The 27,068-nt window shown below is 43.0% G+C and overlaps 5 non-coding genes across 5 annotated transcripts; 2 read left to right on the top strand and 3 right to left on the bottom strand.

Moving 5' to 3' along the window:
* Positions 1–3,528: 3,528 nt before the first annotated feature.
* LOC138236135 (U4 spliceosomal RNA) lies at positions 3,529–3,670 on the bottom strand. Its single transcript, XR_011188529.1, has one exon. It is a non-coding gene; the product is annotated as a U4 spliceosomal RNA (small nuclear RNA).
* Positions 3,671–9,243: 5,573 nt separating this feature from the next.
* Positions 9,244–9,316, bottom strand: trnar-acg (transfer RNA arginine (anticodon ACG)). Its single transcript has one exon. It is a non-coding gene; the product is annotated as a tRNA-Arg (tRNA).
* A 12,021-nt stretch (positions 9,317–21,337) lies between these two features.
* Positions 21,338–21,419, top strand: trnas-uga (transfer RNA serine (anticodon UGA)). Its single transcript has one exon. It is a non-coding gene; the product is annotated as a tRNA-Ser (tRNA).
* Positions 21,420–22,976: 1,557 nt separating this feature from the next.
* On the bottom strand, positions 22,977–23,049 carry trnar-ucg (transfer RNA arginine (anticodon UCG)). The gene has a single exon. It is a non-coding gene; the product is annotated as a tRNA-Arg (tRNA).
* A 1,170-nt stretch (positions 23,050–24,219) lies between these two features.
* On the top strand, positions 24,220–24,293 carry trnan-auu (transfer RNA asparagine (anticodon AUU)). Its single transcript has one exon. It is a non-coding gene; the product is annotated as a tRNA-Asn (tRNA).
* Positions 24,294–27,068: the final 2,775 nt, after the last annotated feature.

Genomic DNA, 27,068 nt, shown 5'->3' with positions numbered 1-27,068 from the left:
ATAAATCCTCAGACTGCTTACTGCCCTGGGCATGTACCAATGAATTACAGGAGCACATCTATTTATCACTGCGTTGAAGCAGGAGACACATAGTCTCTGCAAACACATCCTAAATACAGTGTTCCAGCACCTTTGACCTCATCCAGAACGTATCATTTCTTGAAAGGGATTGCTGTCCGAATGCACATCTGAATCCCAAACAGAATCTCTAGTAAAATACGATCATTTGTGAAACAGGTAAATGACTGTCTCAGGGGCCCATTCCTCATTCTCAAGACACATGTATGCAGTACGTACACCATGCATTGAGCAATAGGGATTAAAGACACCACAGGTAAGGTTAGATGTCATGTTCTATGATCATTTCTTTCATCATTAGGGACTAAATATACCAAACGTATGATGCTAAAATCCTGAAAAAAGGATGTGCTCCATCTCGGCAGTAGATTGGATTCCAAAACTGATTTGGGTCAATATACATTACCTTTGAAGATAAGGTACAGTCTACTGTAGGGAACCATCAACTTAGAAAGCATTGGCCTTCCCTGGGGGTCAGGTAGGTGCAAAAGATAAACCTTTATCCTATCTTTATCTTAAGATAAGTGGCCAAGCAGTATTTTTCCAAGTTTCACCAAGCTCATCATGTTGCCATAGTAGAAAAAGTTCTATAAAATGTTAAATAACTTTAAAAAAGCATCTTGGTCTTTCAGTACTGTACAAGGTGAATTAAACTGTCCCTGGTAATAAAAAGTAATTAGAAGCATCCCAGAAACTTTATCTCTAGAAACATTAGCTGTTTTATATCATGTAATTTAGTGTGATGTCAGAATTCAAGGACATTATCACACACAGAAATTGGTTCAGTTAAATCTAAAAAACGCAGCTAAACATGGGTTTAAATGTAAAATAGAAGTCTTACCTCTTGTCAAAAGATTTAATTCAAGAAGCGATGTAATAAATGATTGCTTATGCTTTATAAACAAATCTAATTAAAATAAAAGCTTAAGTTTTGTATTTATCTTGTACCATAGAACATGATTTTCTTTGTATTTGAAGCCCACAAAGTGTCCAAATGATGCACTACATGATATAAGGAAGATTATCACATGCATATCGGTATTATCTTTCTTATGAAAATGCATTCCTTTCATTACCTTTTACTTTTTAAAATGAACTCAAATTGTGTATAATGTAATAATTTAAGTAGAATAGATTCAGGTAGGAAATATAGAGTCATGATGTTTATGGCTGACATCATTTCACATGGGTGAATTTTAAGCTAAGAAATAAAAACATTTACAATGAAGATACCATTACTTAATTTTAAATGCCTTTAAAAAATAAATACCTCCTGAGAATAATTTGCCACTCCCAGATCCTTGGTAAGGTACTGTTTGAATCCAATCAGGAGAGGAGCATCCAGGGAGTGCTTTCTATAGAGTCCAGCTTGGGCCACTCTCTTCCGGCCTGCTGATACTTTTTAACTACTCAGGGCCTGTAAGGATATAAAACACCGGTTTAAACATTTTATACCTATAAGACAAATTAGAATTTTAGTAAAAAATAGATACATCTGAAAAATAAAAAGTCTTACTGCTGATAGAGTTCTTCAGAGCTCATATCTTCCCTTTCCTTATCCGCTTCTGTTTCAGTTTCTAGAGCAGCCTCTGGCATCTCTTCCTCCTGGACAGCGGCCTCTTGCTCAGGGCCGCTGGAATGCAGGTATATTCTTTTCAACATGCTTTTACATAATATGTTGTAACAATGATTTCAAAAAGAAACTACAGAAGCCTTACAGATTAAAAATATCTCACCTTGCCAATGTGTCTTCAGGCTTCCCATGTACAAAAAGGCCCAAGGACTCTAGCAGTCTTACAACCACTATCCTGTTTGCCTCACCAGACACGATCTCTATTCTGTGGTAATCCACGATGACCCCATTCTTCAGGTGATTCATCATGTCCTCCCTCGCCTGTTGAGAGGCCATCCTGATCTCTTCTGCCGTGGCGTGCTTCATACACGCCCTCTTCAAGTGAGCAGGAAGCTGATCAAGAGTATTCAGGCACATCTTGCACACCAGGGGAATCCTCGCGGGTTTCCTTTGAAAATAAATAATACCATCTGTGTATAGAAACAAGCTAAGACTGATTTCTTAAATTATCCTTAATTTTCTCTCTCATAGTTTGAGCATAATGATTTTATTGCATTTATATAAGAATTGCTCATTGCTCCAAAATAAATAATGGTTTCATAAAAAAGTGAGCACTTACTTGGTCTCAGTCACAGACTTTCCAATAGAAGCCATTGTGGAGTTCAGCAACTGCAGGTCCTAGAAGTGGGGAAGGAATTTTAAAAGAGAAATTGAATTACAATACAGAAGGAATGGCTGAGGGATCACTGAAATATATATATACAAATTCCAAAGACTGAGTCCATATAGAAACAACTACCTTTCATTTTCAGTATAAGAAAAAAAAAACATTATCTTCCAAAGCATCATAAAATTGTCCCTTCTTCCCCGTGACCTCATTGCTCTGCTCTCTCCTCTGTGCAGCTGAGCCCGACTCACGGTAAAATGGAAAAAAATATGCCCTCGACGTGAAATTTACTCTGGAGCGAGCCAGTGTTGCGCATAGCTGCCTTCAAAGCAGTTGACCCAGGTTCGATTCCCGGCCAATGCAGTTGCAAATGTTTTCAAATGCTGTCATGAGCCTTGGATTGTGACTAGCAAAGTGAAGCCTTTTGAAAGAGCTAAAGCACTGCAAAACGGAATTGAAGGAGAATCTTACAGGGGATTCTGAGCAGTGTCTGCATACATGCAGTCAGATAAAGGTGCTGAAAGCTTGAGCTACTCTCAATGTCATGCTGCCCTTCCCCGGAGTAAATCTGTTACATTGAAAGAATGCTTCTGGCAGGTTCAAAAAGGGACCCTTGTTAATTGGAGAAAACAATGATTTCGAATGAATTCTGTACGCGTTAAAAGACAGCTATACACAGAAAACATGCAGGACACTGCTCATGATGTTTCCCGAGCCGAAACACAGTGCGTTTTTCCAAGCCATTTGACAAAGCCCACCCACTGAAAACTGCAGCAGATCGTGTAAAGACGTTCAACTTTGTAACTACTGCACGCACAGGAAGCAGAATAAATTCCTCTTTTCAAACTGTCAAAGGTTTGCTTTGCGAACGCTGCAGGACATCGCACAATCTCTTTTGAACAGGGACAAACGATTTCTTATGGGGCGCAGTAAGTACAGACGTTTAAAATGCTCCACTCATGCCGACGATGCAGCATGAAGAAGCGCAACCTAACGTTTGACAGACAAAAGCCAGGCGCCGCTACGAGCAATATGAAATCAAACTGACAGCACACGGCGTTTCGCGCTGACACAAAAGTAATCTCGACAGACGCTGTTCTCTGCATAAAGCTGAAAGAGCTAAAGAGCGTTTCTGTTGACACGTAACAAGCTCGTTTCTTTCTACCATGATATCACCATGACCAAATCTGTCTTTAAACACCTTGCTCAGTCTCTGACGAGACTGTCAAAAATTGCTTTCGCCGATTGTATTGCAAACCGGCGGAAGCGGGGTATTGGGAAAAGTTTTCAACTAGCAATAATCGCGCCTCGGCTAAACCTCACAGGCTACGATACTGCCACTGCGCAAAGCTGACGGTTGCCAAGCAACCGCGGGGATTCTATGGAAATCGTTATCGATCGTCTCATGGCATGTCGTTGCTATAACGCTTCATATTTGTCGTCTTCTTCTTCTTCTAGCTTGAGGTTTTGAAGAATTTCATGACAGACAAGGGCTCCGTTGGGAACAAAGGGCGTTGTGAGAAAACCGTTGCTTATTTTCAGCAGCAGAAATACAACCCTTTAAATAAAAGATGACAGAACAATGACGAAGACCGGGGTAAAGTTAGCTCGAAGTTCGAAAACGATTTTGGCACGCCTGTAGCGCTTTCACGAAACCTCTTAGAGTTGCGAGAATGCTTGTTTTGTGTATAAAATACATTGTGGATGCTTTCTCAGCCTTTACTTTTTCGATTTTATGACATTTTTTTGACCATGCACGAATATTCTTTTGTCCATATCTTCGCAATGGAAGCACAGAACGCCGTCAAACCAAATGCATTTTAAAGACCACGACTTGTGGATATTTCCACAGCCTTTACATCAAACTATCAGTGAGCTAATTATCTTTTTTTAAACCTCCGGTTTTTCATCGATGCGTAATTACGCACGAACTGGAACCCGGGGGACCGCTGTGTGCACACGTTCACAACGCGAGAAATACTGTTCAATACGGCTTCATGCGAAAAACCCGTATATGACCATAGGAAGCAGAACAGCGCGGTCTCCCATTACCCAGACTGTAAGCACGGGAATAAAGCTTTGTTTGATTTCTGAAACCCTTCCTTTACGCCCTGTTTTCATTCAGGTAAGGGTCAACTATATTCACAATACTACTGACAGCAGGAAGATTAAAATATTCTTTTCTCAGCAGCTTATTAAAAACAGCTCCCATGATGTTCAAACCGATTTTTTACACAGAACACTGACACAGCTTTGCATTCTGAATCTCTTTTTGTCATGCTTTTATTTAATATGGCACAATGCATTGGGATAGGGGTATTCTGTTCACAAACCAATAGCATTTAAACCACAGCACCCACAATGCAGCAAGTGTTTTGCACACTAAGCAGGTCCTCTGACTTTTCCCAGCTTTGTTTTGGGTTGTGGAACCTTTCTTTATATTTTTTAGGATTTTCTGAAGATAACACTACAGGTAATACACTGGGATAGGTGGGTCATCTTCATGGCTCAATAGCATTTCAAATACAGCACCCACACTGTTGAAACCAAGTGTTTTACACACCAGACAGGCCCCCTAACTTTATATAACCTTGCTGTGGCTGTGGCCCCTTTCTTTAATTTTTTATGATTTTTTGAAGATAACACTACGGGTAATACACTGGGACAGGTGGGTCGTCTTCATGGCTCAATAGCATTTCAAATACAGCACCCACACTGCTGAAACCAAGTGTTTTACACACCAGACAGGCCCCCGGACCTCGTACAACCTTGCTGTGGCTGTGGCCCCTTTCTTTAATTTTTTATGATTTTCTGAAGATAACACTACAGGTAATACACTGGGATAGGTGGGTCGTCTTCATGGCTCAATAGCATTTCAAATACAGCACCCACACTGTTGAAACCAAGTGTTTTACACACCAGACAGGCCCCCTAACTTTATATAACCTTGCTGTGGCTGTGGCCCCTTTCTTTAATTTTTTATGATTTTTTGAAGATAACACTACGGGTAATACACTGGGACAGGTGGGTCGTCTTCATGGCTCAATAGCATTTCAAATACAGCACCCACACTGCTGAAACCAAGTGTTTTACACACCAGACAGGCCCAAGAACCTCGTACAACCTTGCTGTGGCTGTGGCCCCTTTCTTTATTTTTTTATGATTTTCTGAAGATAACACTACAGGTAACACAGTGCGATAGGTGGGTAGTCTTCATGGCTCAATAGCATTTCAAATACAACAACCACACTGCTGAAACCAAGTGTTTTACACACCACACAGGTCCCCTAACCTTATACAACCTTTCTGTGGTTGTGGCCCCTTTATTTATTTTTTTAATAAGAATTTTAGTTTTTCAATATGGCACCATTAGACAGGCGGTACATGGGGATTGGGGGGTGCTATTCATGAGTCAATAGCTCTTCAAGCACAACAGCCACAGTGCTGCAACCAGGTGTTTTACACCAGACATTTCCCCTAACCTTATACAACCTCGCTTTGAGTTGTGGAACATTTCTTTATTTTTTAATGTTTTTTTTGACTGTAATCAAGTGTTGTGCTCACTAGGCAGGCCTCCTGACCTTTCACAGTCATGCTTTGTTGTGTGCAACTTTAATTATCTTTTTAGGATTTTTTGAACATGGCAACTTCCACCAAGACGGGTGGGGGGTGTGGGGGTGCTCTTCAATAGCTTTTTCATCTATACACACAAACGGATGTAACCAAGACACTCAGAACCTGTCACGCAGGGGCTGACTGCTGAGGATAGGGATCCAATGCGGTGCCCTTGGTAGGGTTGGCCCAAGACGCAGGCGTAGTCGGAGTAAACAGGCAGGGGCCCGAGTCCGGGAAGGCGTAGAAGTTGCGTCGGTAGGCAGAGGCGTAAATGAAGAGACAGGCTGGGGTCAGGATCTGAGAAAGCGTAAAACAGGCGAAGGTACAAAATCGAGTGGCTAAAGCAGTTGTCGGAAAAGCGGGGTCGAGGTCCAGGGGAGAAGTCATAGTAAGGCAAAAGCGTAGTTAGTAGGTAAGCTCCGGGACAGAATCTCAATCGTGAGCAATGACCGGGGAACAGATGAGGGTTTAAGTAGAGGACTGATTGACATGTGCACGTTTGGTATGGGGAGAGCTCGAGGGAATGCGGGAGCGCTTGCCTGCGTGAGGGAGATTCATGACAGAACCAACAGAATCAACCTGAACTCATAGAAAAACAAGAATGCCCCCGAGACACCTGAATCCCCCTCCTGGACCACTCTGGTATCAACACCCCCAAACCCATCCATACCAGCTAACAAGATTCAGAATCGGTGCAACCCTCCAACCTGGACCAAGAGCAGGATGGGACAAGAACCTGCACCACACTACGTAGACAGGTTTGTATTTTTGGCTGAAGATGAAAATGTCTAACATAGATTGTTTTGGTTCTAGCAAACAATAAAAATAGTTGTTAAAATCCAAACACACATAATGAGATCACTCTCTGTCAGTAACATTCTGGGTCTGGGCTCCTCTGTATTTGGGCTAAAGAGAGTTCAACAACATTTATTAAATGCACTGACATCATAATCTGACAAGATCCATTGTTTAGGGGAGACTTGACCACCCACTGTCCCCCTGGTATCGTGAAGCTCATTGTCCTTTAGCTTTCCAAAACCAGAATCACTTGGGACTCCGGGGGGATCGGTGTATGCAAAATATGAATTCCTTATGCAAGAAATTGTATATGGTCAATATAGCGATCATATCTTATCAGCAGATGGTAATCTCCAAGGAACAAGTAATAGGTTTATTCCACGCTGAAAAATGATCAAATGATTGATGAACCCAAGTGATTTGAAAGAAATGTTAAACAACTCAAAGCGAGGTTGTATAAGGTTAGGGGAGCTGTCTGGTGTGTAAAACACCTGGTTGCAGCACTGTGGCTGTTGTGCTTGAAGAGCTATTGACTCGTGAAGAGCACGATGTACTATCCCCATGTACCGCCTGTCTAATGGTGCCATATTGAAAAACTCATAAAAAAATAAAGAAAGGGGCCACAACCACAGCAAGGTTGTATAAGGTTCTGGGGGCTGTCTGGTGTGTAAAACACCTGGTTTCAGCAGTGTGGCTGTTGTATTTGAAATGCTATTGAGCCATGAAGACGACCCACCCGTCCCAGTGTATTACCTGTAGTGTTATCTTCAGAAAATCATTACAAAATAAAGAAAGGGGCCACAGCCACAGTAAGGTTGTATGAGGTTTGGGGGCCTGTCTGGTGTGTAAAACACTTGGTTTCAGCAGAGTGGGTGCTGTATTTGAAATGCAATTGAGCCATGAAGACGACCCACCCGTCCCAGTGTATTACCTGTAGTGTTATCTTCAGAAAATCATTACAAAATAAAGAAAGGGGCCACAGCCACAGTAAGGTTGTATGAGGTTTGGGGGCCTGTCTGGTGTGTAAAACACTTGGTTTCAGCAGAGTGGGTGCTGTATTTGAAATGCTATTGAGCCATGAAGACGACCCACCTGTCCCAGTGTATTACCTGTAGTGTTATCTTCAGAAAATCATAAAAAAATTAAAGAAAGGGGCCACAGCCACAGCAAGGTTGTATGAGGTTCGGGGGCCTGTCTGGTGTGTAAAACACTTGGTTTCAGCAGTGTGGGTGCTGTATTTGAAATGCTATTGAGCCATGAAGACAACCCACCCATCCCACCTGTAGTGTTATCTTCAGAAAATCATAAAAAAATAAAGGTTCCATAACCCAAAACAAAGCTGGGAATAGTCAGATGACCTGCTTAGTGTGCAAAACACTTACCTGCAGCATTGTGGGTGCTGTGGTTTAAATGCTATTGGTTTGTGAACCAGTGCATTGTGCCACATTAAATAAAAGCAAGAGAAAAAGAGTTTCAGAACACAAAGCTGTGTCAGTGTTCTGTGTAAAAAATCGGTTTGAACATCATGGGAGCTGTTTTTAATAAGCTGCTGAGTAAAGAATATTTTAATCTTCCTGCTGTCAGTAGTATTGTGAATATAGTTGACCCTTACCTGAATGAAAACAGGACGTAAAGGAAGGGTTTCAGAAATCAAACAAAGCTTTATTCCCGTGCTTACAGTCTGGGTAATGGGAGACCGCGCTGTTCTGCTTCCTATGGTCATACAGTATACGGGTTTTTCGCATGAAGCCGTATTGAACAGTATTTCTCGCTTTGTGAACGTGTGCACACAGCGGTCCCCCGGGTTCCAGTTCGTGCGTAATTACGCATCGATGAAAAACCGGAGGTTTAAAAAAAGATAATTAGCTCACCGATAGATTGATGTAAAGGCTGTGGAAATATCCACAAGTCGTGGTCTTTAAAATGCTTTTGGTTTGAAGGCGTTCTGTGCTTCCATTGCGGAGATATGGACAAAAGCATATTCGTGCTTGGTCAAAAAAATGTCATAAAAACGAAAAAGTAAAGGCTGAGAAAGCATCCACAATGTATTTTATACACAAAGCAAGTGTTTTTGTAACTCTAAGAGATTTCGTGAAAGCGCTACAGGCGTGCCAAAATCGTTTTCGAACTTCAAGCTAACTTTACCCCGGTAACTTGTCTGGTATATTTGAACACAAATGCCGTTCTTCAATTAAAACTAACAGTACATTGTCAGGGACATTCAGTTCTATACAAACAAGAGACAGACGAGAATATTTCTACCGTTCATGTGGACTACGTGTTGACTAACTGATCGGAATATTTGAAAAGTTCGGGCTCATAGCCGATGCAGTGCGTGCTAATTAGAACAACAGCAACGCTGAGCTCTCAGCACCGTACTGAGCCCAGGTGTTTTTCTAATGCTGTCAGGTGCAGTTCATTTACATGAAGGAAATCTCTTACTGGGTACGATTACAATGCAGTAAGTAGCACAGACTGCTTAGGGAGTAGCCCGATGCTTTTAAAAACAACCCGAGCCAGGCAGGAGTCGAACCTGCAATCTCCTGATCCGTAGTCAGACGCGTTATCCATTGCGCCACTGGCCCTGGTGTGATACTGCAGGACTGTAACCCAGTGAGATCAGCACTGCAACTAGTAAAATATTACCCCCGGTCCATTCTTTTCCAAAAGTGAGAAACACCTGTTTTCTACATTTTGTCTGTTTTAAAACCATATCTCTTTAAACCAAACCAAGAGTTTGTCTTTTGCACTGATATTCTGATTCATTTCGATTTCAAAGAAAAAAAAAAACATTATCTTCCAAAGCATCATAAAATTGTCCCTTCTTCCAGACTCTACTTCTCTCTTATAGTAGTACAGCAGACCTTTCCAGGTGAGCAGATCACAGAGTCCGAAATGAGCTTCCTCCATCAAGCAAAGTACCTGAACATGACTCTGTCTTCATAAAAGCGCCCCTGTAATAAAGAAATTAAATCCGAAATCAAGAGGGCAGTTGCCTACTGAAGTTCAAGAAATCATCAATTTTAACCTAGCAACACATTAAAGGCTGCATCTATACAAGTACGATTCTAGAAATGCTCACCAGATTACGTTTTAAGAAGGAACTGCGCCTCAGGTTCTGCCGAGATCTTAACTCGGATGGCAGGATTCAGAGTCCGGAGTGTGGACTGATGGCGCACGGAGGGTCCATATACTGTGGATCCCTCAGTGATCTTCCGCGTATTCAAACCGCCAGCGTGTGACTCCCCTGTCACCTGTCCTCTCTCCTCTGTGCAGCCGAGCCCGATTCACGGTAAAGTGAAAAAAAATAACTAATCATAACTAGGGTCAGGGAGACTGTTTTCACTAGACAAAGGAATAGCAGAACGGGAAACAGTCTTAACAAACCCAGCACTCTTAGGATGTTGCTGTTGCTGCTGCTTATGTTTTAGGGCCAAACAATCTGCAATTATATGACCTCTCTTGTGACAATAAAAACATTCACGCTCCTCTTTAAGACGTGAGGAACTAGTTTTTACTGGGGGAGACTGAGACTGGGAACTTAGAGTAGACAAAGTCTTCTCCGCACGCACAGACATGAAAACATTCTTATGAGTGAGCACGAACTCATCTGCCAAAACAGCGACTTGCGATAAAGTAGTTACTTTTTGCTCATTCAAATACACAACAATGCGTTCAGGCAAACAGTTCTTAAATTCCTCTAAGAGCATTAACTCACGCAATGAGTTAAAGTCACTCACTTTACTGGCTACAACCCATTTATCAAAGAGAGTGCCCTTCTCTCTAGCAAATTCAACAAATGTCTGGTCTGACACTTTACGATGATTTCTGAAGCGTTGTCTATAAGCCTCAGGAACCAATTCATAAGCCCGTAAGATAGCAGCTTTCACAGTATTGTAATTCAAACTTTCTTCTAAAGAAAGTGTAGAACAAACTTCCTGAGCTTTGCCCACTAATCTACACTGCAAAAGCAGTGACCAAACCTCCTTAGGCCAACGAAGTGATGTGGCAATTCGCTCGAATGCACCAAAGTACGAATCAACTTCCGTCTCCCTAAACAGAGGAACTAAAGCAATGTGCTTACTTACATCAAAGGTGGTAGAGAGTGGATCTTGCAAAGGAGACACGCTAGAGGCCTCGGAGTGGGTTGGCTGCACAGCAGGAGCATTCTTTCGTGCTTCTAGCTCAAGCTGTCGGAGCTTAACCTCTTTCTCCGCCTCAATCTCCATCTTACGAATTGCAAGGCGCAATTCAAATTCTGCCTGGCGCACTTGGGCTTTTTCCTGCGCCTCCATGTGCAAGCGGGCCAAATGAACTTTCAGGCGAGTGTCGCTTTTGACCCGGCGGAGACCGGAGAGAACGGTTCAAAGGGAGGCAAGGTGGCCTTGACCTCAGCCTCCACTAAGTCTTCAGCCACCCCCTGCACCTCGTCCTGTTCTTCCACCACCATAGCAGGTTTAGCACCAGCCCCAGGAGAACCGGCGTACCTGCTCGTTAATGCAATGACCTCTAACTCTACCAACCTATCCATCACAGCTCTCTTGACGTCCCTTTTAAGAACTTGCGTCGAAACCTGAATCTGGAAGTAATCAGCAATTTGGAGCAATTCGTCCTTCCTACACTTATCCAGCTGCTCAAAGGAAGGTTCCTCCACAAACTTTCGCAAATCAAAAGTAGCCATAACTACAGTACCTTGCCAAAACACAATCCACAAATCAAAATCCTGTACCAACACCAAAATTCTGCAACACAAAAAAAAATCCTTAGGACGGGAATTTGATATCCCGGACGAGCCCCCAATAATGTTACAACCCCAAGTGTCTAGGGGGAAAGGGGTGTAACATTTAGGATAAGTCTTTTGGAAGCAGATGGGTTTTGGTGAGGGACTAGGAAGCGTGATAAGGGTAAGGAACTAGAGTGGTGCCAAAGAAAAGAAAATAACAAACAAAATGGAGCTGGCTAGGACAGTGAGGGAAAGCTAATCTGACTACAAAAGAAAACCAGAAACACACGGTCTTCTGCGTCTTCAACACCCTAGTTAACCTGCACTGACTACCCAAAACCATACAAGACAAATGGCACTCACCCGTACTAAACTAGTGTACTAATACAAAATTAACTAAGTGTGTAAGTGTACCCAACAACCTAAACTAACCTTATATACAAAAGTTCACACAAAAACACAAGTGAACCAGGAATACAAATAAGGAAAAACAAGAGTTATCAACAGGACAGGGTACAAAAGAACACATAAGTTGAACATGTAACACTTGGGCAAGGTAAAGACAAATCAAGGATGAACACACAAACAAACGAAAGTACAAAGAAACTAACGTAAAACCAACAAAACAACAAAGCCGAAGCTATACGAAAATACACAAACACAAAGCAAAACAAACCAACAAACGAAGCCAAAGCAATAACAAGAAGCGAAGCGAAGCGAAGCGAAGCGAAAACCAAAACCGAACGGGACCGAAGTCAAACGAAAGGCCTTTTCTTTCTGAAAGCCTCCATGTTATATAGTGAATAAAATGTGTTCTGATTGGCTGAAGGCTAATTAATGATGACATCATATTGAAACAGTGGTGTGATGGTTGGCCAATGGGGAAGGGAGAACAATCAAGGGTCAGCAGTGTGGACATAACAGAAAAACACACAGAACACACACTGGGACGTAACAGTGCCGGCGGGGGGCCCTCACCCTGAGGTCTGTGCGGGTCCCAATGCCCCAGCATAGTGACGGAGACGCTGTGTTGTAAAAGGGTGCCGTCCTTTGGATGAGATGTAAAACCGAGGTCACAGCGCTCTGTGGTCATTAAAAATGACCACCAAAACCTTTGACAAAAGCTCTTGGTAATTGATGGTCTTCAATAATGCTCCTCCTTTAGGTACATTTTAAATCAGCTGAAAAATGCTGTGAAATGGGGGGGCACTTCAGGCCAGTGTAGGATTTGGGTTACAAGAACCATAAAAACTGCATGAGAAAGCCCATACACTGAATTACACAGCTTTCTATTCAAAGGAGGACAAAAGAAATTCCCTGAGTTCGATTTTTTGCAGCACAGAGAGGACCACTGTCGTGAGGCCGGTTAGCTCAGTGGGTTAGAGTGTGGTGCTAGTGACGCCAAGGTTGTGGGTTCGAGCCCTGTACGGGCCAGGTCAATTTCTCCTCTCTTACCAAAGCTGTTAGGTCCCTTTCCGTGGTGAGATGGGTTGTCATGCAACACTGCCACATAGTGCCGACAGACAATTAAATGACAAAAATGAAGAGAGTTAAAGCAGCTGGAGAGGTTCTCTTACAACTTTTGAGCTGACACAGTTTTGGAAAATGTTTCCTTCACGCTGCACTGTACCACATAGGCAGCCAAGAGTCTCCAAAACAAAACAGAATTGACAGTCATATAATGTCCATTAACCCCGGTTTTACACGCAGGATCATGTCTGCCATCATAAGAATATGAGTCCAATATTTTAGAATATAGTCAGAATGACTTCTAACCTTACCTGTGGTGTCTTTAATCCCTATTGCTCAATTCATGGTGTACGTACTGCATACATGTGTCTTGAAAATGAGGAATGGGCCCCTGAGACAGTCATTTACCTGTTTCACAAATGATCGTATTTTACTAGAGATTCTGTTTGGGATTCAGATGTGCATTCGGACAGCAATCCCTTTCAAGAAATGATACGTTCTGGATGAGGTCAGTGGTGCTGGAACACTGTATTTAGGATGTGTTTGCAGTGATTGTGTGTCCCCTGCTTCAACGCAGTGATATATAGATGTGCTCCTGTAATTTATTGGTACATGCCCAGGGCAGTAAGCAGTCTGAGGATTTATTTCCAGATGGCATAGAGCAGTGAAGCATTGAAGTAGTGCAACACACTGGATCATTATATTATTAGAATCTATTCTACTTAAATTATTACATTATACACAATTTGAGTTCATTTTAAAAAGTAAAAGGTAATGAAAGGAATGCATTTTCGTAAGAAAGATAATACCGATATGCATGTGATAATCTTCCTTATATCATGTAGTGCGTCATTTGGACACTTTGTGGGATTGAAATACAAAGAAAATCATGTTCTATGGTACAAGATAAATACAAAACTTAAGCTTTTATTTTAATTAGATTTGTTTATAAAGCATAAGCAATCATTTATTACATTAATATATCTGAAAATAACATTTTAGCATCATATTATTACATACAGGTCTCTAGCTTCAACACAGTGCTATATATATATATGCTCAGTGATTTATTGGTACATGCCCAGGGCAACAATCAGAATGAGGATTTATTTCCAGACGGGCTAGAGGTAGTGTTGTGAAATACTTCAACACACTGGATCGCAGATTTAGACCCCCTGCACTCTTACTCCTTTCAAAACCAAAGAAATGAAGATATGTAGCAATCACATTGTAACAGGGGTGACAGTGACTTAATGCTTATACAAGTGGACTTCTGGTACCTTTAGGGTACGGTGTTCCCTGAAGGGCTCTCAAACCCCGCATTTCAGATGCCTAGCTGTATCGCTGATGTGTTGCACCTCAGAATCACTTTTAAACCTTACCTCTGGTATCTTTAATCCCTATTGCTCAACGCATGGTGAAAGTATTGCATAAATGTGTCTGAAAATGAGCAATGGGCACCTGAGAGACTCATTTGCCTGTTTCACAAATGATCATATTTGACTAGAGATTCTGTTTGGGATTCAGTTGTGCATTCTGACAGCAATCCCTTTAAAAAAACGATACATTCTGGATGAGGTCAAAGGTGCAGGAACACTGTATTTAGGATGTGTTTGCAGTTATTCTGTGTCTCTAGCTTCAACACAGTGATATATATATATATATGCTCACTGATTTTTTGGTACATCCCCAGGGCAATAATCATTATGAGGATTTATTTCCAGATGTGCTATGGGTAGTGTTGTGAAATACTTCAACACACTGGATCGCAGGTTTACACCCCTTGCACTCTTACTCCTTAAAAACCAACAAATGCAGATATGTAGCAATCATATTGTAGCAGACACTCATTTGCCAGTTTCAGAAATGATCATAAGGTGAATCCATCCCCTTCAAAGCTCCATGAAAAAATGATATTTTTAAATTTGAAAAAAAAAACATTATAGAACAACATCTCTTGGTCCACAGAGAGCAACAATCCAACTTTGAACAAAATCCATTGACTGATCCCCGAATCCTGATGTTTCTTCGCATGATATTGGGCTTGCAACCACTTTCTGGAAAACGAAGAAAAAGGCCAAAAATGAAAAAAAAGTTATCAATTCTAGAGCCTAAGAGGAAAACAAGACAAATGTATATCTCCAAATAATTTTATGTGCTTCAGAAAAGCCCAGGAAAGTTTTTTGCATACATGAAACCACGCCCGTTTGCACGTAAGCAGACATGGTTTCACAAACGACTGCATGAAAGCACGCGTGCATGCGAAGTCATCCTGTTGAGCATTTGAAAAGCCGCACCACACCACACTTGAAATAGCTCTTACATTAGTGGTAGACACAGGAATCGCCGCAGGAATCAAAATTGAACCTAGTTGCCACATCACATACATCCTGTTCAACGATAAAAAGGTAACATCTATCCTCGCTCCAGAGTAAATCTCACGTTGAGGGCATATTTTTTTCCACTTTACCATGAGTCGGGCTCGGCTGCACAGAGGCGAGAGCAGAGTAATGAGGTCACGGGGACAGGGGAGTCACACGCTGGCGGTTTGAACACGCGGAAGATCACTGCGGGATCCACAGTATGTGGACCCTCCGTGCGCCATCAGTCCACACTCCGGGCTCTGAATCCTGCCATCCGAGTTAAGATCTCGGCGGAACCTGAGGCACAGTTCCTTCTTAAAACGTAATCTGGTCAGCATTTCTAGAATCGTACTTGTATAGATTGTTGCGTGCTCTCTGAAGGCACCAGTTCTGTAGGGTTTGGGCATTAACTGGGACAATTATTAATTGTAGCAGTAAATCATAAAATGATTCTTTGGATGGCCTTAGAATCCAACCATGCGATATAACTCAAACAACGCACACACATAGGTACTAATACACGAGGATACATTTATTAATACATAGAATATGCATGTAAACCAAACAGATCTTATCAAGAGGTTTATCAGAATACAAAAGGTATATATTCAGTCAGTTACAAAGAGTTACATATATCAAGAGGACATATGTTCAGTATATCATTCATTTAGACCGTTTTGTAAATGAACTTGGTTATAACTTCTACATTGGATACTCAAAACAAGTACATAACTCTTAGGAATTAAATTGGTATCAACTGGTTGGGATGACAATTGAATTCTCGAGCTGTAATGCATTGAAGTTGAATACTCATCCAATCTCTGGGGATTCAGATCTCCTGCGGACTCAAAGAAGCAGTTGCAGGCTTGTTGCTGTCCAATCCGCGCTGTCTGGCTTGGTGCCAGGTTGTGCTGTGCGGTTTGCGACAGTGCGCTGCTGATGCTCACTGACCGGCTAGTTAGTGTTGGCTTTAACTAGCAAAGTTTATGCACAGGAGAAAAGATGACTGTGGGTCCCAGCAGGTCAGGAAGAGGACCGGTTCGTTCCTGATGAAGCGCTTGTTCTGATTAGTGATTCAGCTGTCCACAGTTCCGACCTGTTCACGAGGCTTGCTGCTGATGCTAACCTCGGGTGGATCCTCTGGTTACTCGTGGCAACCTCCACTCTCGACTCTTAGAACAGAGGAAAGTACTGGCACTCGGACACACTGGCCGTTCCGTGGTTGTCCGGGCTGAGTCTCAGGATGGTCAGGAGGCGTGCTGTGAGAATGTCCTGCCCTTGGGAGCCTTCTGCTCCTGGGCCGTCCTGCCATGGAATTGTCTTGCACCCCTGGAATTCTCCTTAGAATTCTCCTACTGGAATAGTCCTACTAGTTCTCCTGCACATTGTCTATTGTTTGTTTGTACATTGTCTTGATGCACTGGTTGCACTTTGTTTTGTTTTTTACACTTGTTTTACAATCGAGAGACTTTCTGTAAGTAAGAATTCCATTGTACCAGTACCGGTTACATATGGCAATAAAGTTCAAGTTCAAGTTCAAGTTCTCCAGGCTCTCTGTTGCCTGTTTTTACCTGGAGGAACTTTGGCTTGTCATTGGCTGAAAGTTTAATGGGCATCAGAGTCCCACATGGGTTACATTGCCCTACCAGTCCCTGACTGGTTGATCAAGGTGAGATATGAGTCACTTACTCCTGACACCTAGGAATGCAATCCAGATGTCCATCTGGCACTCCCTAGACAGATAGGCGCCAATGGATGACCATTGATCATGATAGCCAGGCTTAGCTAAGTGCATCCCCATTTGGGAGCTGTCCCTTATCAAAAGAAAACATCTTTAAATCAGCCTGCATGAATAGTTTCTCTGTGGCTGCACCACAGAGATGAAGAGAGAGATGGGGCCTCATTTGGGAAAGCACAGCAACACTTATTTCTGTCTTATTAACAAGCATTGCCTCTACATATCCCCCCTTTTTGAAGGTCACGAGGTCCTGAGACATTGTTGCCTTCAAAACAAAACAGAGTTAAGTGATGTCCCCTGTCATTAGAACATTAACCTTAAATGTCCACATTTCTCCTCGAGAATTCATACCGGAACCAGCATTGGGAACAAACAGGATGAAAAACATCTGGAGTATGTATAAACACGGTAGGAGACATCATCTCAGTCTAGGCATTACAAATCAGGAAGTTCACTGTCAGTATCTGATACCTCTGTAGGCAGATATTTGGGGAAGAAGTAACTTCCTTTCTTTTGAAATGCTAACTTTGACTCATTTGTGCTACCCGGAGTACATCTTGATGTAAGAGTACTGCATTCAGAGTACATTGTCAGCCATGATCCAGCTTCCCAGCAGCAGTGTTACAATAACACCGGTTCCTGTTCCCAGCCCCCCTGATGAACCATGACACCTGTGTTGGGCACCTGCCAGGGTGGTTTGGAGGTTTGTTCCATTAAAGCAAACTAACTACCTGTACCTCCTGAGGGCTTACTGTTTCTTGGATTTCTATCCAATTCAATAGTGTGGCACCTGAAGGCATCCACGACCTCAAGTTTGGTCTTATGTTGTCTGGTTCCAGACTGTACAGTGTCAAGTTACCATGCTGTACTATGGCCTCCTTGGGGCCAGTAGCACGCAAACCTATCAGAAATAGCAAACACACAACAGTGGCGGCAGCAATCAGTCCTCCCAAAAGTCTTTTCGGGTGGCTGATCCCAGTCATCTCCTTCTGAGTGACTGTTGCCTTTCTAAGTTGGCGCAGCATGTACATGGTCTCTTTCTCAGTATGCCATGTGGCATCTTGGGCACCAACATCCTGGAAATCTGAGGAGATCTGACGCAGCTGCTGATGCTGCTCCTCCATTTCCAGGACATCTGCTTTTTCGATTTGTTCATGCCTGTGCTCTAGGAACCCTGCAGGGGGTGGTGCAGCGGTGGAGCATGCCTGACCCTTGGCTTAGTGGTCATCTGGAGCACCTGAGGGATCTGGGATTGTTACTCCATTCTCACTGTTCAGGTCCACCCTGCACACTTCCTGATTGAGGAATCCCTCTATCGGCATGTTTACAATCGTTCGCTGGGCGTGGGTGTAGGACACCTGCTCGCTCCCCCCTTCCCTCTCTAGGGGTTCAGGGAGCTGCCCCAGCACTGGGATAGCTAGTTCACTGTCTTTGAACTCACCATCACCCACCAGGCCCATGTCAGTGCAGGCGGGGATTCTGACACCCCCCTTTTCCATGTTCTGCACTAACAGTCAGGTGGCTTGCCCATCCAGCTCCAGTGGTTGGTGCTGAACCACTGTTGGTCAGACTCAGACTGACAAACTGAGCTGGTGGCTGTAAGAAAACCGGCTCGGCTTTCATTCCCTGTCCCTTCTGGGGGACTGGGTGTATTGGCAACCCTGCCGTTGAGGCAGGAACAATCAGGTCAATCTCACTCACTACCTGGTAGTTGTGAGAAATAATGTTACCTGACTGCAGGTTCCCTGGGTCACAGCAGAGGGAATCGGCATCTGGGATCAGGTGTGTCCACAGCGCAGTAGTCTCAGCGTCCAGCTGAACCTCCTGTCTAACCTGTGAATGTTGCTCCAGGGGATTTCTTTATTTATGTCTTTATTTAGTGGTTTCATTAGTGACAAAGGCTAAACTTTCTTGGAAAAATGTCTTTTATGTAAACCATGTTTGCTATTAATTCATTTAGGACTAGAATATGTTCATTTTCTTCCAATAAAAGAAGGGTTCCATTCGCCATAGTCGGGTTGACATTAGAAGCTTGCCACGCCCGGACTGTAACACCATCGCATTAGCATGTTAAAGCGATTTCGTTGAGGAGCCTGGCTTTCTTAACTAGTAAGTACTGTACTTCCTTGGTTTTTGAGGGGGGAAGGTGTCTTTCGCTGGAAATCTGGTCCCCTTCTACTGTGAAAATACCTGTGAAACCGGTTTAATCCGTCACAGCCAGCACTCCCGCTGGCCACCCACGTGTTATGCTCTTCATTAATGTCTAAGCCGGAACACATCATTATATCTCATTTTGTATTTCTTTAAAAAAAATCGTTTGCCCAGCCTAACAGTATTGTTGTTATTGTTTTTATCCTGTAAAGCGCTTTGAGGAGCCAGCTTTTAAGGCGCCATATACAATAAAGTTCATTATTATTACTATTGTTAAATTGCTGGACAGAGAGGTGAACATTATTACACGGAAGACAAAGATAGCGATTTATGTGTGGATGCTGCACATTGGTGGGGAGTCCCCATTGCCTGTAAAGCACTTTGAGTGGAGTGTCCAGAAAAGCGCTATATAAATGTAAGCAATTATTATTATGATTATTATTATTATGATTATTATTATTATTATTATTATTATTATTACGTTGCATTGTGCATTGTGCTGCTGTAATACAGTTTTAAATAATTAAAAGTCTAAACAGTATCAGCTTTATTTATGGGTTTTAAATCAATATAAATGTTTATATTGTAACGCCTAGGTGACTATTCATTGTTATTAAAATGACTTAAATTTGATCATGTTATGATAATTAGAAATATAAATTTGTTTGGTGCGAGTGAAGTTTTATTTAATCTCTGAGCCAGGGAAACATTGTATTTTTTTAAAAAAATGTTTATTAAAAAAAAGTAACGGCTCCAGCAGGATTCAAAAACACAACATGTGATGTAGAAGTCAGGAAGCTAACCCACAGCACCACCAGCAAGGTCACACAAAGAGTGTCGAAAAAGCCCTACGAAACATTATGTAACAATTCTTGTGTTGCGGTACATGAGTATAATTATATCGTTATTAATTTCTTTAAATACGCGATTCCATATTATATTCCCTTTTAATCAAATTCTTGTACCGGAGCTTGTTGACTCCAGTATCACGTTAGTTAAAGACTTCGATGCTTAAAATGTTTAGGGAGAAATGGAATACTGGTGTGTATGTTTTCTTTAAAGTACCGAGACCAGCCATATACTGTATGTTTAAGTTCCAAAATTAATATCGTTTATGGCCTTCACACGTGTTACAGTATGCTCCTATTCTTTTTATGCTCAGGTACTAAGATTTCCCTTCAGTGGTAAAATTCCATATAAATATTCAATGCTTAAACGGGCACAGTAAAGACATTAAATATACATGTACATATACATACTGTATACAGTACAGTTTGCATACAGTAATATGTTTATGTTCCTAAATCAATCTCTTTTATGAGCATGTGAAAGGCATGGTGAATCGGAGATTCTCAAAAATTACTGTACTTTGCATGATTGGAAACAAATGCGTGATTGCGAAATGCTGTGGTGTTACTTTTACAAAGACGGTCAATGAAAAAAAGAATGTGGACCAGGGCACTACTTTGAGTTTACAGCTTGTCCAAGGTCATTCATTATTAATACTATTAGTAATATCTTCGTTAAAGACTTTGATGGCGACAGCTCAAACATGAGAGGTTGAGCTTTATTAGCTCCACCTTGCAGAAATTCCGGATACTATTATTTTAATTGCGGTTTTATAGGAGAATTTACGGTAACTCGTGGTAGACTGCGTAAAGCGCACCGCAAAATAATGTGGTATCGCCCGCTTGTTTTGAATAGCTGCATCTGTACGCCCCGTGTCTCAACGGTAGGACGGAGTCAAATACTGCCTCGACACGTAACAGCGTTATATTAAACCGCAGGACTTTAGGGCTGTTTTGTTTGAATGTTCAAGGCATTGGTAAGAGCGTAGGTCAAGGGCCATTGGTGCATCTCCTGTAACTGGAGTAAAAATGCTATTCAAAGTGCAGTGACTAAAATCGTCGTCCACATGTCTCCGTTGTTGATTGCTTTCTGTCTAAGAACGTTCTGTTTTCATGTCCGAACGGGGAGACTTTATCATTCCAACTTGAAGCCACCCTTAAGTCCTCTGAGGTGTGTGTGTGTGTGCTTGCACGTATGGCGTAAAAGGTTTCTTAAACGGAGAGCGAACTTGAAAAAAGTTGCCTCCGCCGCCGCCGCCGCCTCGCACTCCCTGTTCGATTGTAGCAAGAAGGCAGCGGCCGTGGCGCTCGCTGTAGTCGTGGCCGAGTGGTTAAGGTGACGGACTTGAAATCCGTTGGGGTCTCCCCGCGCAGGTTCAAATCCTGCCGACTACGGCGTCCTTTGCATTTGGTTGCGTGCGTGCGTGTAAAAGGACCAGCGCCGTTTCGTTTTCGCTGGGACCTTTAACACTCTAAATCGTCTGGACCCGCAGCCTGTGAAATCGATTCTTCAGCACCCACGAAGGACGCTTTGCAGCTGGACACAGATACCGATGCTTTTCTGCAACGAGCTTTCCAGCTGAATTTTCTCGGCAGCTCCCTACTGAACCTGTTCTCCATTGCAACATAGCGGAGGCTCGTCACATCTATAGCAAGGCTGTGTAGGACCGCATACGCCACAGTGACTTGTACACAGACCACATGAAAGGCAAGCAAAATACAATTTTAAAATTCCAAAGACTCACAAGGTCAGAGGAACAGCGATGATCTGAACTGATCTGTTACAGAAGTCTAGGTTGACCTTTTAGAGCTGTAATTGCATTTTTGTTTAATAGAAGATCAAATCTACTCGCATGTACCAGCACCTTACAGTTTATTGATGTTAATTCTGTTTAAGTAATAAGATTGCTAACGATGTTGGACTTTAGCCGGTGTTTTTTAGAACAAATTGCTTACACTTCTGTAAGGAATACGCAGTACGTGCCTTTGTCAGTCATTGCTCACCATACCTGTAACTTTCTTATCTAACTCACTTCCTCAAATGGTGAAGGTCCACAAACATAAATGAAAAAAAATCCCTTGTTGTAGATGAGGTGCACAAAAAAGCAGCCCCTGATAGTGTATAACACATTTATACTATTGCAGAGACACATGTAACATATATATATATACTGTTTATATATATGAAACAGAAATAGAAACAGAAACAGGAATCGCTTACACACCTGGAGAATCTCTGTAGGAATATCTAGCATTTATCAATGGAAATAAAAGCTGCTTTAATACAGTGCATGTTCAAACTCAAACCCTCAGCTGCTGTTCTTGTTTGTTTTGGGACAAATTGCAACTGAGCATCGCATGAGCCGTTACGTACCCTTATCTGTTAGGGAATTTCAAGGGAGGAGTTAGGTCAGAATGGGTAGGCTGCAAAACAACAAGTAAAGATTTATTCCAAGATGAAACGTTGTGGCGGTTTTCTTATCTTTTCAGCATGGACTAAACTTTTACGTGTTCCTTATATGCTATATATGTATATATTAGCACCAATGTCGTTCTTAAAAACTAACATGAAATTGTCAGGGACATTCAGCTATATACAAAGACGAGACAGACAAACTAATAATTCTATATTAACGTGGCCTACATATTGACGCAATGATCGAACTAACTGACATGTTCTGATTCAGATTCCCTGCAGTTTATGCCAATTAGAACAATAGCAATGCTGAGTCCTCCCCACCCTACCGAGCACAAATTCAGCTGCTCTCCAGTTCTGTTCTGCATGTTTTTTCATTGCAATTGAGCTCGGAGCTGGAGATGATCTCCATACAGTTCTGTGTTAACTAGCCCGCACTTGCGTGCTAATTTACGGGTTGTGGCAAATGCTTTTCTATAGTTCATATACATGACAGCAACCTGTTACCGAGGAACCTGAGAGGTTTAAAAGCCACACGAGCCAAGCAGGATTCGAACCTACAATCTTCTGATCCGAAGTCAGATGCATTATCCATTACGCCACTGGCCCATAGAACATGTGCTTGCACTCCACCACAGAGAGCTCTACACTGCTACTAGTAGTACACTTCCCCATCTAAATTTTCACAGCAAGAAACTTGTGTTTCCTACTATTTTTATCAGGTTTAAAATATCATCTCCTTAAAAAAGAAAAAGTGTTGATGTGTCGTGCTGAAATTCCGATTGATTTTGAATTCAAAGAAAAAAGGTTTTCTTCCAAAACACCATGAAATTGTCACATCTTGCAGACAATAGGTGTATTCCATGTTGAAAAGAGAAGAAAGAAAACCATGGAGCCTTTTACAGGTGTGAGGCTTCTTCAGGTGTGAGAAGACCTCACAGCCGAAACACTGTGTTTCCGTTCTTCTCTTTTCAGCATGCAATAAACCTATTACTTGTTCCTTTGCAGCCGAGGCATGCTGACGTAGCTACCCAGCTGAACATCTTGCAGACTCTACAGTACTTCTCTCCTGTAGAAGTAAAGCAGGGCTTGCTGGGTGAGCTTTTGCTCCGGTAAATTAGGTCACGTGTCATGTTAAATCACTTCTTCTAAACACAACATTTGCTGGTGCTAGCTTTCCCCATGAAAAGAGACATTTCCCTTACAGTACATGACATATCGTTTTTATTCTATCAATAAGTATAGAAATTAAAAGAAAAAATGGTGTCGCCAAAGAATGGGAGGTGTCAAGGGCATTGAGCTCCTTGGACATGAAAAGTGCCCGATAAATGCCATTTCTCATCATTTCTCTTGGCGTCAGTTCTGCTATTAAATGGGACGGAGGCAACGGGCTCAGAGAGCAGGTTAAGTGCACACCGAACACAGATGTGTCCAAGTGTCTGTAAAAGGGCGGTGCTCTGCTGGCGCTGTTCCCTAGTGGCTTAAAGTGCCTGCCTAGTAAGCAGGCGATCCTGGGTCTGAATACCAGCGGTGCCTCTCTCCGTGTCTTGTTGTGCCGAATGTCTCATTTCAGACAAACATGTACAGCTTGGTTCAGTTTAATGCAAGAATTCATTTCCTTTCTGGAATAACTTGTTTTTGAAGAAATCCATACAGCTTGTGAAAGATGAAATCCATTTCTTGGTTGTCAGTGGAAAAAGATTGCCGGCTGCAAGAAGTGCAAGTGATTGTTTTCTTTGACCATAAACCTGCAAATGTAGGGAGCTCAAGCGGCCGTCAGTCTCTGTGGTGCAATCGGTTAGCGCATTCGGCTATTAATCGGAAGGTTGGTGGTTCAAGCCCACCCAGAGACGCATGTCTCAGTTTTTCCAATGTAAACATCATCACCGCTAAAGAAAATGGCGCAGAAGGCTCCACAGTCGAAACGTTGTGCTTCTTTTCTTCTCTTTTCAGCATGGAGCAAACCTTTGCTTGATCCTTTGCAGCCTACGCATGCTGACACAGCTACCTTTCTCTTAACGCGCCTCAATCATTATTCACCAAAACCATCAGCAGAATGTGTCGCCTTTGTGGTGATGTCACTCCTCTGCTTCACAAATGTCCTTAGTGACGGACCATTTCTTTCTGCCATTTTTCCGGAGCGGTTATTGATTGCTCCATCATTTCCCTCATACTTTCCATCCCTAGATTGAAAAAAAAAAACAGAAACAGGCTGACAGGACGACAATCAAATTGCAAAAACTCATCAAAGCACTCGATAGAGTATTTGAATCCACAAGTAGCTACGAGCAACTTTGTCCTGGCTTGCATGAAAGTCGGAAAATGTCAAAAAGAAAAAGATGGTGGCTTTTTCATATTCGTTCTTTTATTTTTAGTTTGTTGCTTCTTCTGTCCATTGTCCTCCTGCCTGGCTCTTGACCTGTGACTGTTTGAACGCACACAGTAGACTTTCATGCAGGGGATTTGTCCTGAGCCTCTGTGAAAGACCCACCCACCCCCATAAATAACTGCTCTAGAAACACATGAATGCAAAACTAAACCACAGCTTAAAGAGGAGCTTGTCATGACCGCCAGGCAGTTAAGACCAACTCTTAAGCAATCTAATCAGCACCAGCAGCGGGTGATTATTAACAAACGCCGCCGCACGAGTTAACCCACCTGCACACACTCCACCGTGCGGTACGCAGTGCTATTTTTACCATCTTTACCTGCTTCCCGCTGGTATTGAGTCTACTCCTTGAGAGCTCTACCTGGCGTTTTTTCCATTACTTCTTTTATTCTGGATATTGGACTCCCCTTCTGCCTTTTCGACTTTGGACCTCACCTCTCACCTTGGACTGTTTGCCACCAGTGTACTCCCTGGATTACAACTTACCTTACGCCTCTTGACCACGGAACAAAGCAAAGCAGAGCAAAACAAAAAGAACAAACGAAAACCCTCACGTCCCGCACTTGCATATAATGCCGTTACGTGCCCAAGCAGTATTGTACGTCATCCTGGCAATGCACCCCGGGGCGTACGGTATATGGGAACGAGCACACGCCACGAATCGTCTCAAATCACTCCCTACAGCTGTAAGGCGCCTTGAAGCATGCACCCCCAACATTCTTCTTTGCGCATCTGTGAAAGGTAAACTCTTGAGCAAACTCTGAACCAGCTCAAAGGAAACTAATCCGATTAGACGTTACTTTGACTCATCCTTTAAGGGACCCTTGTTAATTGGAGAAATCAATGATTTTGAATGAATTCTGTATGCGTTAAAAGACAGCTATACACTGAAAACATGCAGGACACTTCTCATGATGTTTCCCGAGCCGAAACACAGTGCGTTTTTCCAAGCCATTTGACAAAGCCCACCCACTGAAAACTGCAGCAGATCATGTAAAGACGTTCAACTTTGTAACTACTGCACGCACAGGAAGCAGAATAAATTCCTCTTTTCCGGTTTTATTTATGCGAACCATAAATAAACCAAATAAACCAAGTTGCAAGAGGCCCGCACCCACAGCACAAATTGCGCAGCCTAGGCCACCTCCTCGCCCCGCACGCCACCGCCTCCTGCTGGGCCCACTCTTTCGCACACTCACACGCCACACTAACACTCAAAAGTGTGGGCAAAACGAGAAAACGAGCGCGCCGTTTCCTACACATCTGCAGTCGCCATTGCGCATTCGCAGCATGTCCCGGGATGCAATTCGGCCTCATTTGCATAACTCCAGACCGGCAGATCGCCACGCAAGCTCGCGACGTGCGCCTGCCACACACCGAACAAACCTTTTCAGCAATTTCCAAAAAACGGGCCTGCTCGCCTGCCCACAAGGCTCCGTCTCTTACCTGCTCTCCAGAGCCTGCTGCCTTCTGTGCTTTTCTCTCGGCACCGCTGCAGCGCACACAACTCCTGCAGCGGGAGGTGGGAGAAAGTTCCCGCGCTCCGCCGCAGGGAAGGCTCGCTCCGTGCGCACACGTCCTTTCGATGCCAGTCCAACAGTTGCTCTGCATTAGCTGCGTCGGGGCTCCGGCGTGTCGCACCTCACCTCACCTCACCTCACCTCACACTGCCCCCTCCTTGAATGTCTGGCGCTGGGCATGCCCCGCTCTCCTCCGCCTTATCTTATCGCGTGTGAGCACCGACAATGGCCACAATGCCGGGGAATGGCACCTGTAAATTAATTATCTTCTCTTGCAGCCTGAGATCATGTCCTTCTTTTGGCTCCCTCCAGTTCTGATAAAAAATCTCACTCTTAGATGTGTTAATTTTTGCAGAGGAAGCCAAAGAGAACCGATCACAGCACTGCAGAGCTCTGCTAATTGAGGCATTGTCAGAGAGGAGTAGGGTGACGTCATCCATGTATAGAGATGTCTTTACCTCTCCTCCCCCACTTCCAGGCACTGGTATCCCATTAATGGCCTGATCCTGGCGCAAGGCACAGGCTAAGGGCTCCATAGCCAAAACGAATAACAAGGGGGATAATGGGCAGCCCTGCCTCACCCCTGAACAGACTTCAAAGGGGCGTGATCTATTGCCATTAACCATTACTCTGCTGTTGCTACCTGTGTACAGCAGGTTAATCCACTTTCTCATGATGGGGCCAAACTTCATGTGCTCAAGTACCGATGTAAAGTACTG

The sequence above is a fragment of the Lepisosteus oculatus genome, unplaced genomic scaffold, assembly GCF_040954835.1.
Source record: "Lepisosteus oculatus isolate fLepOcu1 unplaced genomic scaffold, fLepOcu1.hap2 HAP2_SCAFFOLD_87, whole genome shotgun sequence".
NCBI lineage: Eukaryota > Metazoa > Chordata > Actinopteri > Semionotiformes > Lepisosteidae > Lepisosteus > Lepisosteus oculatus.
Note: the sequence above shows the minus strand (reverse complement) of the source record. Positions and strands in the feature narration are given on the sequence as shown.